This window comes from Zalophus californianus, chromosome 11, assembly GCF_009762305.2.
Source record: "Zalophus californianus isolate mZalCal1 chromosome 11, mZalCal1.pri.v2, whole genome shotgun sequence".
In the NCBI taxonomy this organism is placed as follows: Eukaryota; Metazoa; Chordata; class Mammalia; order Carnivora; family Otariidae; genus Zalophus; species Zalophus californianus.
Window position 1 is genome coordinate 37,387,971 of NC_045605.1, and position 15,591 is coordinate 37,403,561.

At 44.8% G+C, this 15,591-nt stretch overlaps 1 pseudogene; it reads left to right on the plus strand.

The window, feature by feature from the left end:
- The first annotated feature begins 10,809 nt into the window (after nt 1-10,809).
- LOC113913708 lies at nt 10,810-12,248 on the plus strand (annotated as a pseudogene).
- The last annotated feature ends 3,343 nt before the right edge of the window (nt 12,249-15,591 follow it).

The window sequence follows — 15,591 nt, forward strand, 5'->3', positions numbered from 1 at the left end:
CACACCCTGCCAGAAATCTAAGATCCTTGTGTTCACTCTGTGCCCTCTCACCATTTTAACATTTCTGTCTCTAATAGAGAAAGAAAATCATCCTTTAGCCACACACTTAAAAATTTGCAAAATAAAGTCACAGATGATTTCACCAAGACTTGTATAAGCTAGCCACTGCCAACCTCCCCACCTTACCCCCTTCCCTCTGTCCATTCCACCCTGTTCTCACCATGCTCCTGCCACACTGGCCTCTGCTCAGTTCTTTAGCAAACACCAAGTTCTTTCTTGCCTCATGCCCTTTGACGTACCATTCCCTTTGACAGCACACACTTCCCAAACCCGCTGGTGGCTAACTTTCATTTATGCATCAAGACTCAGCTTATATGTTACTTCTTCCAGGAAACCTTCCCCAACCTCTCTCATTAGCTTAGGTCCCTCACTAAGTGCTCTTAGATAACCCTGTACTTTTATACCTTCTATCATACATGTAATCATACAATTATTTTGTTTTGTTTTGTTTTATTTTGTTTTGTTTTATTTTATTTTATTATTTTATTTTTTAGGTCCTCCAACAGACCATAAGTAAGCTCCATGAGCAAGTGACCAGAAGGGACTGATGCTGTATACACACACATTCTAAATACTGCTCTCAGGACACTTAGCAGATATGTCTTACCATGTAATCATTTGCATATATATGAAAGCACCTGACAGGAATATAAATCTAATTGTGGTAGAAACTCCTAGAGTGAGGGATATGTAAAAAATATTTATCAAATGAATGAACAGATGGATGGATGTCGATAATGCCTTTATAAAAACTTAAGGGGTGAGAGAGAGGTGCTAGCAACTCTTGACAACAGATATAAAACATTGCCAGTGTGGAAGTATAAAGCTGTCTGTTATTTCTCTTTGTCATTTCTGTGTTTTTGTTTCTCCTTCTTTGTAGGAGCTGCTGTATTAACTTTCTATGCTGCAGAACAAATTATCAAAAACGTAGTGGCTTAAAACAGCACGTGTCTATTACTACAATTACTGTGGACCAGGAGTCCAGTCCAAGCACAGTTTAGTTAGAGTCCCTATTTATGGTCTCCTAAGTCTGCAATTCAGGTGATGGTCAGGGCTGGGTTCTCATCAGAGGCTCAACGGGAGAAGGATTTGCATCTAAGCTCCCAAGCTCCCTCAGGTTGTAGCAGAATTGATTTCCTTGTGACTATAGGATTTATGGCAGCTCGCTTCTTCAAAGCCAGCAATAGCATGAGAAAGAGGCTCTAGCAAGATGAGGGCTATATTCTTATTTAATTACATACATGTAATTACATTTATCCCATCACCTTTGCCACATTCTGTGGGTTAGAAGCCAGTCACAGGGCCCTCCCACCACCAAGAAGGCAATTCATACACAAAGATATGAATTCCGGAAGGAGGTCATCCTACAGTCTTCCCAACATAGTCTGAAGTCTGCCCCTGCCAATGATTCCTATCCCTCCTCCATTCAACATACATTCACCCCATCCCAAGATTCTCAAGAGTCTCATCCCATTATAGCATCAGCTCCACAACTTCAGTATCCAAATCAAACCCAGCTGACGATGAGGCTCCCAGGTAGAGTCTGTTAAGTGCAGCTCCCGCGACACAATCCTCTCCATCTGTGAGACTGTGAACCTAAAGAGACAAGTTATCTATTTTAAAATACCCGACATACAGTGGTGGGGCAGGCATAAGAAAACAGGATAGATATTCCAGTTCAAGGCTAAAATGAAGGATTAAAAAGGTTCATTGCAGTTTTGAAATCCGACTGGTCAAGTGCTAAGTCCTTGTAATATTTCACGATGTGGGAATCATTCTCTGTGGCTCTTGGCTCTGACCTCTGAGCTCTTGATTCCATTTTGTGTCATCCTTTCTTTTTCATAAAAGGAAGCACATGTTTGAAGCTGAATAGCTTATCAGCCTGCTTCTGGCCAGTAGAATTGGAGGGATTCAGCAGCCCTCTTTCATTTTGTTTTCTCTCTGCCCCTTCTCCTTCATGCTGCTGGTGTTTCTACTGAAATCATTTTCTTAAGAACTTGGTGGATCGCCCATGGATTTCAGGGGAGTTCACTCCGTTAGACAAAAGCCATGCCCACAGATCTTTTTAAGATACTCCTTTCTCTATCTGTAGCTCCTGCAGAGATGGTTAAGGCACAACAGCACTCTCAGGCTTTCCAGAAGCCCTATGGTTCAAGATCTGGGAGGCGCACCCTTAATAGCTTGAAATTAAGATGACTGAATAATCTGACCTTCAGTTTTAGCAAAAGATCGTATAGTTGCACACTCAGCTTTCTCTCCATGCCGCACTGTTGGCAGCCATTTCTGACTTTCAGCATCTTTTACCATCTGGAGCGGCTGGAAATTTTCAAAAATTGTCAAGTTCTGGCTCCATTTTGTTTAACAGTTCCTTCCTCAATTTATCCCTTCTCTCACATTTTACTATAAGCAGTGAGAAGAGAGAAATCTTCAACACTTTGCTTGGAAACTCCTTAGCTAAATAACCTAGTTCATGAGTTATAAGCTGTGCTTTCCACAGAACCCCAGGAGACAATTTTGCTAAGGTTTCTGCTGACCACAAAGCAAGGATCTCACTTCCTTCCATTTCTAATAATGTGTTCTTCACTTTCTCTTGAGTCAATTCAAAATAACAGAGGGTTTCCTTTATCATGCTCCTCTAAATCCTTCCGGCCTCCATCCACTACCTGGTTCCAAGGCTACTCCCACATTTGTGGGTATTTGTAAAGCAGTATTCCACTGCTGGGTACCAAAATCTGTTTTAGTTTTCTATCGCCGTGTGATGAATTACCACAAACATAGCAGCCTAAAACAATACGTATTTATTATCTCACAGTTTCTGTGGACCAGGAATCCAGGCACAGCTAGCTGGGTCTTCTGCCTAAATAGAGTATCACAAGGCTTCAATGAAGGTGTTGCCCAGGGCTGGGTTTACATCAGAAGTTTGACTGGGGAAATGTGATATTCTAATTTGCAATAAGAAATATGTATTTGGTCTTTGTCCCTATTTCTGAAAAAGCCTCTAAAACCTTTGGAATTTTCTAAATAGTAAGTGTTAAAATACCTTTTGCTATTCATTACAAGCCCCTTTCAACTACACCTGAGTTTATGTTAATGAGGTGACTTTGGAAAGTCCCTAGGGATGGGACTGGTTGTCAGGGAAACCAATCATGATAGAGGATTAGGGCTTTCAGGTCCATCCCTCAAAACTGCAGAGTGGGGAGAGGGACTGCACATTGAATCAATCAACAGTGGCTGATGATTTAATCAATTATGCCTCTGTAATAAAGCCTCCATAAAACCCCAAAAGGACAGGGTTCGGAGAGCTTCTGGATTGCTGAACACATGGAGGTCTGGGAGAGTGGCACGTCTGGCAAGGGCATGAAAACTCCACATCATTTCCTCCTTACCTTGTCCTGTGCATCTCATCATCTGGCTGTTTATCTGTATCCTTTATCATATCCTTTATTATATAACAAACTAGTCCACATAAGTGTTTCCCTGAGTTCTGCAAGTTATTCTAGCTAATTGTCAAACCCCGGTTGTGGGTTGTGGGAACCCTTATTTATAATCAGTTGGTCAAAAGTATAGGTGACAACCTGGGACTTTTGATTGACAGATTGACATCTGAAGTTGGCAGGGGGTCGGGGGAAGGAGTCTTGAGGGACTGAGTCCTTAACCTGTAGGATCTTGGGCTACCTCCAGGTGAACAGTGTCAGAATTGAGTTAAACTATAGGACACCCAATTGCTGTTGCAGAGAATTGCTTGATGTGTGGGAACCCCACACATCTGATGTCAGAAATGAAGTGAAGTATGATAGTCACGTGAGAGTGAAGGAGAAACATGCGGGGCAGGGTTGGGGGGAGCTCCTATTACAGGAAGGCTCTGCCTCCACGCTTCCTCGGGTTGTTGGCAGAATTTATGTCCTTGTGGCTGTAGGTTTCATGGCAGCTTGCTTCTTCAAAGTCAGCAACTGAAAGAAAGAGAGACAGAGATGGAGAGAGACTGGTTCTAGAAAGATGGGCACTAGACTCTTCTGTAATCACCAGCACATAATCACATATGTTCATTACCTTTGATGCATCCTATTGGTTAGAAGCAAGTCATGGTCCTGCCAACATTCAAGGGGAGGGAATTACACAAAGGTGGGAATACCAGATCACAAGCTACCTTAGAGTCTATCTGCCACAGCACTTTAAGACAAGGGGGTATATTCATATACATATATATCTTTGGAAGAGACCATTTCTCGATACCTTAACTTTCCCACAGAGGTTTGTAAGTCAGCACCATTCTCCAGAACCAAGCTGAAGACTAAGAGTCATTTGGTAATAATAACAGATACATATGTTTGCATTTATATCAGTTTGGATTTTGAGGAGGCTAATAAGAATTTAAGTGAGAGGAGCAACATTTAGTTGAGAAAGAGGGCACCTGGGTGGCTCAGTCCATTTGTTAAGCATCTGTCTTCAGCTCAGGTCATGATCCCAGAGTCCTGGGATCGAGTCCCGCACTGGGCTCCATGCTCAGTGGGGAGTCTGCTTCTCTCTCTCCTCTGCTTGTGCTCTCTCTCTCTCTCACGCATTCTCTCTCTCAAAATAAGTAAATAAAATCTTTTAAAAATTAAAAACAAAGAAGAAGAAGGAAGAAAGGATCCAGACATTGCTTGGAGAAGGGGAGGGCCCCTGCTGGAAGGAGAAAGGCAGAGGGGGTTCCCAGTAGAGAGAAGCCAATATGGCACTCTTCTAGTCAGGCTCCTATCCCACAATACCCCTGGTGCTGCTCACAGTTTCCTCTGCTCCTTAGTTCTGACACTACCCCCATCCACAAAGAGCATTAAAATTCATGTCTCCCCCAAGCTGACCCTAAAAACATTCATCCAGCCTGGTTCACACTCCCTGTCACTACCCCATCTTCCTGGCCTCCGTAAAGCCCCATCCCCACCTTGACACAACCAGGTCAAATTACTGGGTCCATGTAGCCCACTCAGGCCTAAGCCTTCATTCTGACAAAGCACACCTCAGGCTCTTCCTCCTGAAAGATCTTTCCTCCCTGACTGTCCACTCAGGTGGCCACCATAAGATACCATAGAGGAAATGGCTTAAGCATTAAAAATATGTTTTCTCATAGTTCTGAAGGCTAGAACTGTCCAAGATCAGGGTGCTGGCACATTTGTATCTGCTGAGATCTCTCTTCCTGGTTTGTAGATGGCCACTTTCTCACTAGGTCCTTACATGGCTCCTCCTTTCTGTGCAGGGAAAGAAAGAGAGGGGGACTGTCTGGGTCTCTTCTTAGAAGGACGCTAATCCTATGGGATCAGAGCCCCACCCTTATGATCTCATCTCACCTTAATTACTTCCTTAGAGACTCCATCTCCAAATATAGCCACACTGGCAGTTAGGGCTTCAACCTAGGCATGTGGGGGGAGAGGAGTCACAAATAGTCTGTAACATGGACCAAGAAGGTTGGGCTCCAACCCCCTCTAAAACCACCTGCTGTGGCCTCAAGAGAATGAATCTTTGAGTTAAACAGCAAAACAGGACATCCAGCAGGAGGAGGTCCAGAATTCTCCTTCAGACCAGGGAAGCTCTGTGTTTGTTGTTCTTAAGGGAGGAGGCCTCCAGATACTTAATTTAGGAAACTTGCCACAAGCCAGATGGATACAGCCAGAGGCTAGATATAGCCTGGACTAGAGCTGCCTCACCAGAGTCTTAATTCATTTCAGATAGCTTTTTATATTTAAAAACCCCACTATTTTAGTATTAAGTCAAGATCAATGACCATTGCCAAGGGCAAACCTTGAATTACCACTATCATCACTTTTATGTCTTTCATTACATTATCATTATTAATTTTGATATACAGGGATTGATGTACATGTCTAAACCTCTATGCTGAATGATGTACTTCTTAAAGTCGGGACTCCCTTTTTTATTAACTCATCTCTGTCCCAAACTGCCCAACAGAGTAAAATGCACAGAGAGAAATCTGTCTCTCTCTCCTTTTTTTTTTTTTGTTTTACAAATAATAACTGTGACAGTTAATCAAGTAATCTATGTCCTAGTAAGACATTTAAACTCTACAGTACCTCAGTTTTCAAATTCACTTTCTGCTAAAGACCTTGATTCTAAGAAGAAAGAGGGAGGCCTCGCTAAACAAATTAGGAGTGCAAACAAAAGGGAGGAATGTTTTTAAACCTATTTTAAGAGAACAAAATACTTTCAAGTGCTTTAGAGCTATTTTTACACAACTGGGATCATTGAAGTATCAGTGGAGCCACCTGCCACCAGGCAAGTGCTTCGATGGTTGTTCTCATCGCAAACTCTTCTTACCAACCATATGTACCCCCTTCTCTGGCAAATGGAGCTTCCCTTGAAGTAGGCAACTTCAAAGAGGCAGCCCAGTGCATTGACAAGTCCTCAGCTCGCTCATCGGAAAAACCAGCAAATGAATCTGATGACACTCAGAAAGTCTAAAATAATAGTGGGAACAGCTCCCACTCAATGGGCTTTCGCCATTTTGGTTGATCCCTAAGGGGCATTGCCACTCTACCTGTCTCAGGATAAAGAGCCAACGGTGTGGGTTTAAGTATTCCCTCCCTCTCTCACCTCCTAGCTGTGTGACTCGCAGCATTTCACCTTCTCTCCCTGACCTTCAGTTTCTGTCTAGATCTGTCCTTCCATCCTGACAACCATACTATGAAGACCAAGTGAGGAAATGAGGTAATGGTGAGGCGAGCTCTTTGTGAATTGTAAAAGGATATACAGATGTTCGTTCTCTATTTTAAAGTATCCCATCAATCATGTTATGATTTAATTAGCATAGGCCACTTCCCACAAGCTAGGACAGGTGATAGGAATTTGGTTGAATTGTGTTAGCACATCAAATACATATCTGATTACTGGGTCCTTATGCAGACACGCTGTGAAGCAATCTGCTGTAATAGTTAATAGTACCCCATTAAAGTCAGCTAGACCTGGATTTGAATCACACTTTTGTAATTTACTAGCCAGGATTTTGAGAAAGATACTTGACCTTTCCTAATCTCTGTTGCCTAATCTGCAAAGCAGCATTAAATATGAAGAATAATAACACCTATGTTAAGGACTGAATGTTGGATCCCTGAAATTCACGCATTGAAGCCCTAACCCCCAATGTGATGGTTTTTGGAAATGAGGCCTTTGGGAGATGGCTTGGATTAGATGTGGTCATGGGGTGGGGCCCTCATGAGCGGATTCGTGCCCTCAGTGGTTTACTGAGCCCCTAGGCTTTCTTAACCGGCTTCTTCCCTTTGTCCTTGCAATCCTGGGGTAGCAGCTGCTTCCATTGTCTCTGCATTGCCTCATTGTCCCCTGCTGGCTTTTCAGCTTTTCTAACACTTGTGTAATCAGTTTCTTGGTGGAAGTCTCTCTGGTTTCAGTATTCAGAATGATTGCCATCCTTCTGTTATTTTCTATTATCTTAGTCTGCTTGGCCTGCCCTAACAGATAACTTTGATCATGCAGCTCAAACAACAGAAATGTATTTCCTCCTAAGGCTGATCCCTGGAAGTCCAAAATGACGGTGCCAGGATGGTCTGGTTCCAGTGAGAGCTCTCTTCCTGGTTTGCAAATGGCTGCCTTCTTGTCTGCTCACATGGCAAGGAGAAAGAGAAGAAAGAGAGTGAGAGACAGAGGCAGAGAGGGAGAGCAAACTCTCCTGGGAGATTCATGTTAATTAACTGAGGATTAATATGAATTATATGACAGATCCTGGTTATTTCATTGAATCCTTTATGCAAAATAACTAACGTAATGCATAGTTAGAACATGGTTCAGTTAGTGGCAGATCTTACTCATTAATTAGACATTCTCTGTGTCATCAGATGTCTGATGTACATTTCACATGCGTAATCTCATTTAATTCCAGAGAATTCATGCTGTTTTCCATTTTCCTTCCTATCAGCCCCTAGTGGGTCTTTGCCCCTAGCACCTGAGGGGTACCAGGATTTTGGGTTCAGAACCTGGCCCTTCCTAATCTAGCTCCAACCTAGCTGTCCAGGGGAGTGCCCAGCCATCTGTTCATGGTGAGCCCTACACTGTAAGCACAGAGGACTGCTTACCAGTTCCCAGAATGCCCACTCTGTCGTACTTCTCTGAGATTGTTCACACTGTCCCGTCATTTCATGCTCATTGTCACCTCCTCTTTGAAGCGTTGAGCTCGGATCACTAACAGAATCACTTCCTCCTCAATGTCCCTGCTCTCTGTTGGTTCCTAACATTACTGTAGGGATTATCTGATCCCATATTGGTTTGCAGGGTATACATCCTCTTCCCTTGCTAGCCAGGAGCTCCTGGTTGGTGGCTCAGAACCCAGGACCTGGAGGCTGAGCCCTGGAAGAAAAGGCTCTATGCAGTGTGAAGTGAGGTCTAGAGCCCAGGACACTTAAATGTGATTCTGAGCTCTGCCACTTCCTAGCTATGAATTTAGACAGGCAAATTCATCTCTGAGCCTCGGTTTTCCCTCTAGCGAAAATGAGGACAGCAAGTGCAAACCATGCCTTAGAGTCATTTTAAGAATTGAATTAGATAATCCATATCAAGGGCTGGGGGCTGTAGGGGGTTTTTACCAAAGGCTGGTCTGCTTTCTCTTTCCTTCTCTCCTAGAGCTGACCTCGGGCTGGTGAGGCCCAGAAGTCATGTCAGGCCTAGTGCAGGGATAAAGGACCAGATAGTAAATATTTTAAGGTTGGTGGGCCGTGTTTGGTCTCTGTCACACATTCTTTTCATTTTATATATTTATTTTCCCATTAACTCTTTAAAAATGTAAAAACCATTTGACAATCGAAAAAGTGGTCACAGGGCTGGGTTTGACCCACTTCCTCCAGGACACTGAGAAGCCACAGAAACCTGCTTGGCCTCGGCTTGAGACCGCCCCTTACTATTTCCTTTCTTCTTTTGCTTTTCCTCATTTTAATTTCCTTTCATTTTATCCACGGCCTCTCAGTGTAAGTTTAAGAGCCCAAAGTGTGCAACCAGACAGACCTGGGTACAAATCCCTGGTGGCCACACTGCCAGCTGACTTAACAACTGTGAGCCAGTTAGTGTAGTGCCTCTGAGACCCAGTTCCGACACCTTTGACACGACCCTGTGAAGACTTCCTCCTAGAGCTGCTGAGAAGTTTGAGACAGGGGATGGCCATGCACTAGATGGCTAAACTCAGCTCCAAAGGCTCCCAAGAGCCAACTGTTGAATTCTTGGAAATTTGCAAGCCTGCTCCTTAACCGCTGGTAGCTGACATCAGCCCCGGTGAGCATACTGGTTCCACACAAATCTGCAAACACTGCTGATCAGCCTTCCCCGCTCCCCCCAGCTGGATGTGAAACTTGTCAGCATGCCACTGCCCTGGAAGTACCTTTATTCCTTCACCCCTGTTGCTTCCTTCACTTTCCCTGTTCCCAGCTGCACACTACGAGGAATTCATGATGCACCAGGAGGAATCCTGAGATAGGAAAATACGCTCTCCTGGGAAAATCTCAACAATAAGGTCTTCACAATGCGTACATCCACCAAGCCACTGTTGTGTTTTCAGGCTGCATATGGTACCCACTCAGTGAACACCAGTTATGTTGAAAAGCACTTGGTTTTCACCAGGGGGATCGAGGCTTTCCTGTATGTGCTGATAGAGGAGAGGGGGGATTGTTCAAAATGCTGAGAGACCAGGAGGCCTCCAGCCAGATAAAAGCAGGTAGAGTTTCTGAAGATGTCATATAAAACTGACAGTTTCTGTTAATAAACCCACGAGGAAAAAATAATTGCGGGGAGGGAAATACTTAGCTAAGTCGAATGGACATTTCAGACTGGGAAGCCCCTGGAAGAGATTTTCTTCTTCCTACTGGCAGGGCATTGAAGTTCTAATTATCTTTGTGTGTGTGTGTAGGATAAAATATGCTTCTTTTTTTTTTTATTTTGACTTATAACTTTTGGGGTTCATTATTTGATTCAGAAGATGAAAGTGCAAGATTTGAATTCTTTTTAGGAAATCCTTTGCTTCATTTTGTTTGATTTGTTTTCATTCGTTTTAACAAAGTATTGACTCCCCTATCACCTAGGAGTTGTGTTTGGCTCCTAGCCACCAGAGACCAGAGAGGAGAGTGCTTTCATTTCAATGTCATATAAAAAGATGACAGCCTAGACTTGTCTCAGGCTAGTTAGGCATCCTAGGACTGGGGTGACAGCTCCTTCTATTTTTGTTTTCCTTTAACCATAGCATTCATCCTCAAAAATCTTTCACGGCCATGATGACCACCAAAGCTTATTTGCCATATTCACATTGCTGGCAGAAAAGAGGAAAAAAGAACTATATACGTACTTCTTTGGAGATTTCCTAGAATTCTCTCCCAAACTTGGTCTCATTGACCATCCCCAGCTGAGAGGGAGGCCTGGAAATGCAGCCTTGCAACTGAGCTCATCGCCACCCGAAATATAAAGTCTGGGCTCACTCACTAAACAAGGGGTAAAAAGGATTATTGGGCAGTGGTGTCTGCCATAAATGCCTCCTTTGTCCACATTTCTGTGTGTGAGGGGGAGCGGGTGTGTGTGTGTGTGTGTGTGTGTGTGGGTGTGGGTGTGGGTGTGGGTATGTGAGAGGGGTGTATGTTTAAAGTGAAAGTATGTTTCAAAATAAGAAAGTCATTGTCTTCTCCCCCGGACTCTTTGGTAGTCTGTCAGCTGGAGAAACTTGTCGCCGTCCCCTTGCCTCTTCCCGCCCCAGGAACCCTGTAAGTCTCAGTCATGCGTGACTGCATCTCCATCCACGTGGGCCAGGCTGGTATCCAGATCGGCAATGCCTGCTGGGAGCTCTATTGCCTGGAACACGGCATCCAGCCCAATGGCCGGATGCCAAGTGACAAGACCATTGGTGGAGGAGATGACTCCTTCAACACCTTCTTCAATGAGACAGGCGCTGGCAAGCATGTGCCCAGGGCCGTGTTTGTAGACCTGGAACCCACGGTCATTGATGAAGTTCACACCGGCACCTACTGGCAGCTCTTCCACCCTGAGCAGCTCATCACTGGTAAGGAGCACGCTGCCAACAACTACGCCCGAGGGCACTACACCATCGGCAAGGAGATCATTGACCTTGTCTTGGACCGCATTCGGAAGCTGGCTCACCAGTGCACAGGTCTTCAGGGCTTCTTGGTTTTCCACCGCTTTGGAGGGGGAACTGGTTCCGGGAACACCTCCCTGCTGATGGAACGTCTCTCTGTCGATTATGGCAAGAAGTCCAAGCTGGAGTTCTCCATTTACCCAGCTCCCCAGGTTTCCACAGCTGCAGTTGAGCCCTACAACTCCATCCTCACTACCCACACCACCCTGGAACACTCTGATTGTGCCTTCATGGTAGACAATGAGGCCATCTATGACATCTGCCGTAGAAACCTCGATATTGAGCGCCCAACCTACACTAACCTTAACCGCCTTATTAGCCAGATTGTGTCCTCCATCACTGCTTCCCTCAGATTTGATGGAGCCCTGAATGTTGATCTGACAGAATTCCAGACCAACCTGGTGCCCTATCCCTGCATCCACTTCCCTCTGGCCACCTACACCCCCGTCATCTCTGCTGAGAAAGTCTACCATGAACAGCTTTCTGTAGCAGAGACCACCAACGCATGCTCTGAGCCAGCCAACCAGATGGGGAAATGTGACCCTCGGCATGGTAAATACACGGCGGGCTGCCTGTTGTACCGTGGCGACGTGGTTCCCAAAGATGTCAATGCTGCCATTGCCACCATCAAGACCAAGTGTACCATCCAGTTTGTGGACTGGTGCCCCACTGGCTTCAAAGTGGGCATTCATTACCAGCCTCCCACTGTGGTGCCTGGTGGAGAGTGGCCCAAGTACAGCAAGCTCTGAGCATGCTGAGCAACACCACAGCCATCGCTGAGGCCTGGGCTCGCCTGGACCACAAGTTCGACCTGATATATGCCAAGCGTGCCTTTTTTCACTGGTATGTGGGGGAAGGGTTGGAGGAAGGAGAGTTTTCTGAGGCCCATGAGGACATGGCTGCCCTTGAGAAGGATTATGAGGAGGTTGGAGCGGCTAGTGCTGAGGGAGAGGATGAGGGTGAAGAGTATTCTCCTGTCTGCTACAATTTTACACTCCGTTGTCTTGGGACTGTCTTATTTCTGTTCTGGAAGCTGTCTGTTGTGACCCTAACTTGTCAATAAAAGTGATATTTCTGTTTAAAAAAAAAATAAGAAAGGCATTAGGACATTCCCTAACCGAGAGAATGTGGAGTCTAGTCAACAAAACTCACACCCAAATACACACACACACACACGTGCATACCCATGCACACTCTTAATGCACAGCCGGCCCTTAAGAGGTGAAATAAATGAATTAAAGAAGCAAACCCAAGAACTGTGAAAACACTGTGTTAATTCATGCTGCCAGTGCTCCAGACTATATCATGCTTAATCTCCATGCTTGGTTTCTACCAGTTTGGTCTAGAATTTGTGCGAGCGTTATTTGTGTGCACGTTTGTGAATGTACTCATCCCTTTGATAAAGACGGAAGTGGATGGAAAGCAAAATGAGAAACTCTTTCCCAGTTTCTTTCTGTTCTTTCCTTCATGCTCTGATTATGTTGAACTAAGAAAAAAAAAACCCATTGCAAAGTCTTTATATATGTATATATGTATGTATTATTATTCCTGTGTCTGTTCTTCAAACAGAAGAGATTTGAGACCTACAGAGAGACATAAAAACAAGTTTTAAAAATCAGAAAATGGGAGTGAAAGGTAAACCATCCCCCCCCCCCAAAAAGGCAACATAGGTGATTAAGAGCTTGGATTGCAAGACTTAATTTCAGCCCTGCTCCCTTCCCTTATTAGCTGCACAACTTTGGGCAAACGACCAAATGTTTCTGTGCTTTCATTACCTACCTGTAGAAGGGGAATTATGATACCTAACACATTAAATGAATGTGTATGTATAAGACTTAGAACACTACCTGGGATATCATCAAAGACAGTTGTGCTTGTTGTTTTGTTACTATGATCACCACACTAGGAAAATAAGTTGAAGTCAAGATCACCATTAAGACTTGTTATGACATCCTCATTGTTGTCACAGTGCTGGCACTAAGTGCCACTTTTTCATTTGTCTTTCTATGTGTCCCTAAAATCGGGGTAGCATCACCTGCCTTGTAATGGTGTTCATGAGGATCAAATGATCGAGCATTGGTTTCAATGCACAGTGCTGACACCCAGTAGAGGCTCATTACACGTCTCCTCCCTCCCTTTCCCCCTCCACCTCTAGGACCATCCAGCCTTTCACCCTGAGGTTCATGGATCACTGACTCCACCTCACACATAGATCAGGAGCAGCCTTCATTTGGTCCATCTTGTTATCTACACGCCAAGGCTGACACCCCTGGCATCTAACTGGAGCTTGATAGGAGTTGATTGAATGTTTGGTCAAGAAAGGCAAAATGAAGGTGGGCTGCATGAACAAGGCATCAAGTTAAGGGCAGGAGTGGAAAGGAGGATATTGCATGGAATTTATGTTGCTCCCATGACTTATCTTGTTTCACTTGTCTTCTGGGAAAAACAGGAGCCAGGCACCTCCTTCTCTGTGCTTCACAAAAAGAAGTCTGCTTTCTTCTCACTTTTTTTGGTATAAATATTAAATTGTAGGCCAGCGAAGGATAAAAGAAGGGTCCCTTTAAACTTTTTGCCAAGGGAAAATTATCAACAATTCAGTCATCCATCTTGTTTTGCCTTTTGGAGCCCACCTGATACTCTGAGAGAGGTTCCCTACACTTTTCATCAGCACGTGTTCCCAAAGAGGCAGTGAGACAAAAGCTCCTCTCCTCGCATCCTCAAACAGGAGCTGAGAGGCTCCTGAAGCTCTGTGAGCCGCAAAACCCTGTCTGGGGCTATTAGCACCTTTCCCAGAAACCTCAGCCTTGTCCAGGAATGCTGTTCCCTGCCAGACATCATGGTTATAAGAATCACAACAGTCAGTCATTGGAACTTTACCCTACTCCTGGTGTGGGGTCTAAGAACTATATGCTCTGTCTCATTTAGTCATCCCAATAGCTGTATGAAGTAGGTAATACTATTACCACCATTTTGCAAGCAACAAAACTCAGAGTGACTGAGTCACCTGCCCAAGTTCACAGTTAGTTAAATGCTAGAATGAGGATTTGAACCCGGGATAGGATTTCTTTTGCCACCTAGTGCCTCACTGCCATCACTGATGGGTCTTCTTTGAGGGGACAGAATGTGCAAGGGGACCTTGTTAGCATGGTGTGATTTCAGAAGGCAGTGGAGAGTGAGTGGTTCAGGGTCCAGGGCATCCTTGAGTGAGGCAGATCTGGATGGCTACTAGGAAATAAGCTGAGAGCCCCGAGCCCAGGGAGAGTGTGAGAAGCAACTAGGCAGGCAATGGTGTGGGAAGGGGAGGGATAGGCATTCATTCATTGATTGCTGTAATCCACAAATGTTATCCACAGATATCCCAGATGCTGGGAATAGTGGTGATTGGGAGGGGAAGACACGGGTCTCCACCCTCATGGAGCTTACATTCAAGTGCTCAGAGACTCGTATTACTTATAGAATCCTACAAACAACTGTGGGTCACAGTTGTGATTAGTGAGTACTTCCAAGGGGGAGGAATACGGTATCATGAGATCCAGATTATGAAGAACTTTGGATTCTGAGCTCCACATCTTAGCAATTCAACAACACCTGCCTTATTTGCCAAGGTTTCCAAAGCAAGCAAATGTCATTTACTGGGACTCTTTGGTGATTCAAAAAACTTGAAGAGACTAAACCAGTCACCATGTCCGGAAAGAAAAGAAAAGTGCTCCCTATATCTGGTCATAGCCTGGGTAAGCTCTTCTCATGGATGCAGGCTCAGGGTAAGCTCACATGGAAATACCCAGGGAATGGTGACAGGAGAAATATCCAAGAAAACAATGGTGGGGACAACTGTGCCCCGACACACAGCTGGGCATGCATCTGAGTAATATGATCTTCTCTTACAAGCTTCTGGAGGCAAGCAGGAGAGCAGCAGTGGCCGAAACCGCACACATTTGCCTGACCTTGCCTGTTCTGGGGAGATTGTCTGCCTCCAAAACGCCTGCACGCAAATTATCCCAGGCTGTTGCTGGCTGAAAATACAGTTTTGGAGATAAGGTGTCTCCAGTCCCATGATTTAAAATCCTATCAAAAAAAAAAAAAAAAAAAAAAAAAAGGCCCAGAGAAAGAAAGTGCATTAAACAGCACAAATGGTTTAGGAACTAGGTCAATCTGCGGATGAGCTATTTACAAAGCACAGGAAGCGCAGGCCTCCCAGGGCATCCATAACTTGCAGGGCCCCCATCCCCTGGCATCTCTGTCTATCCATGGATCTGACCCCCTAACCCCATCCACTGGGTCCTCGGGCACTCATGCTCTGTCCGTGGAAAAATGCCCCTGCATGTTCACCTTCTCTAAATTTTCCTTTTGCACTCTGGCCATGTTGTACCACTCAGAAAGTTACCGTTCACCCTCTCCCCTGTGTG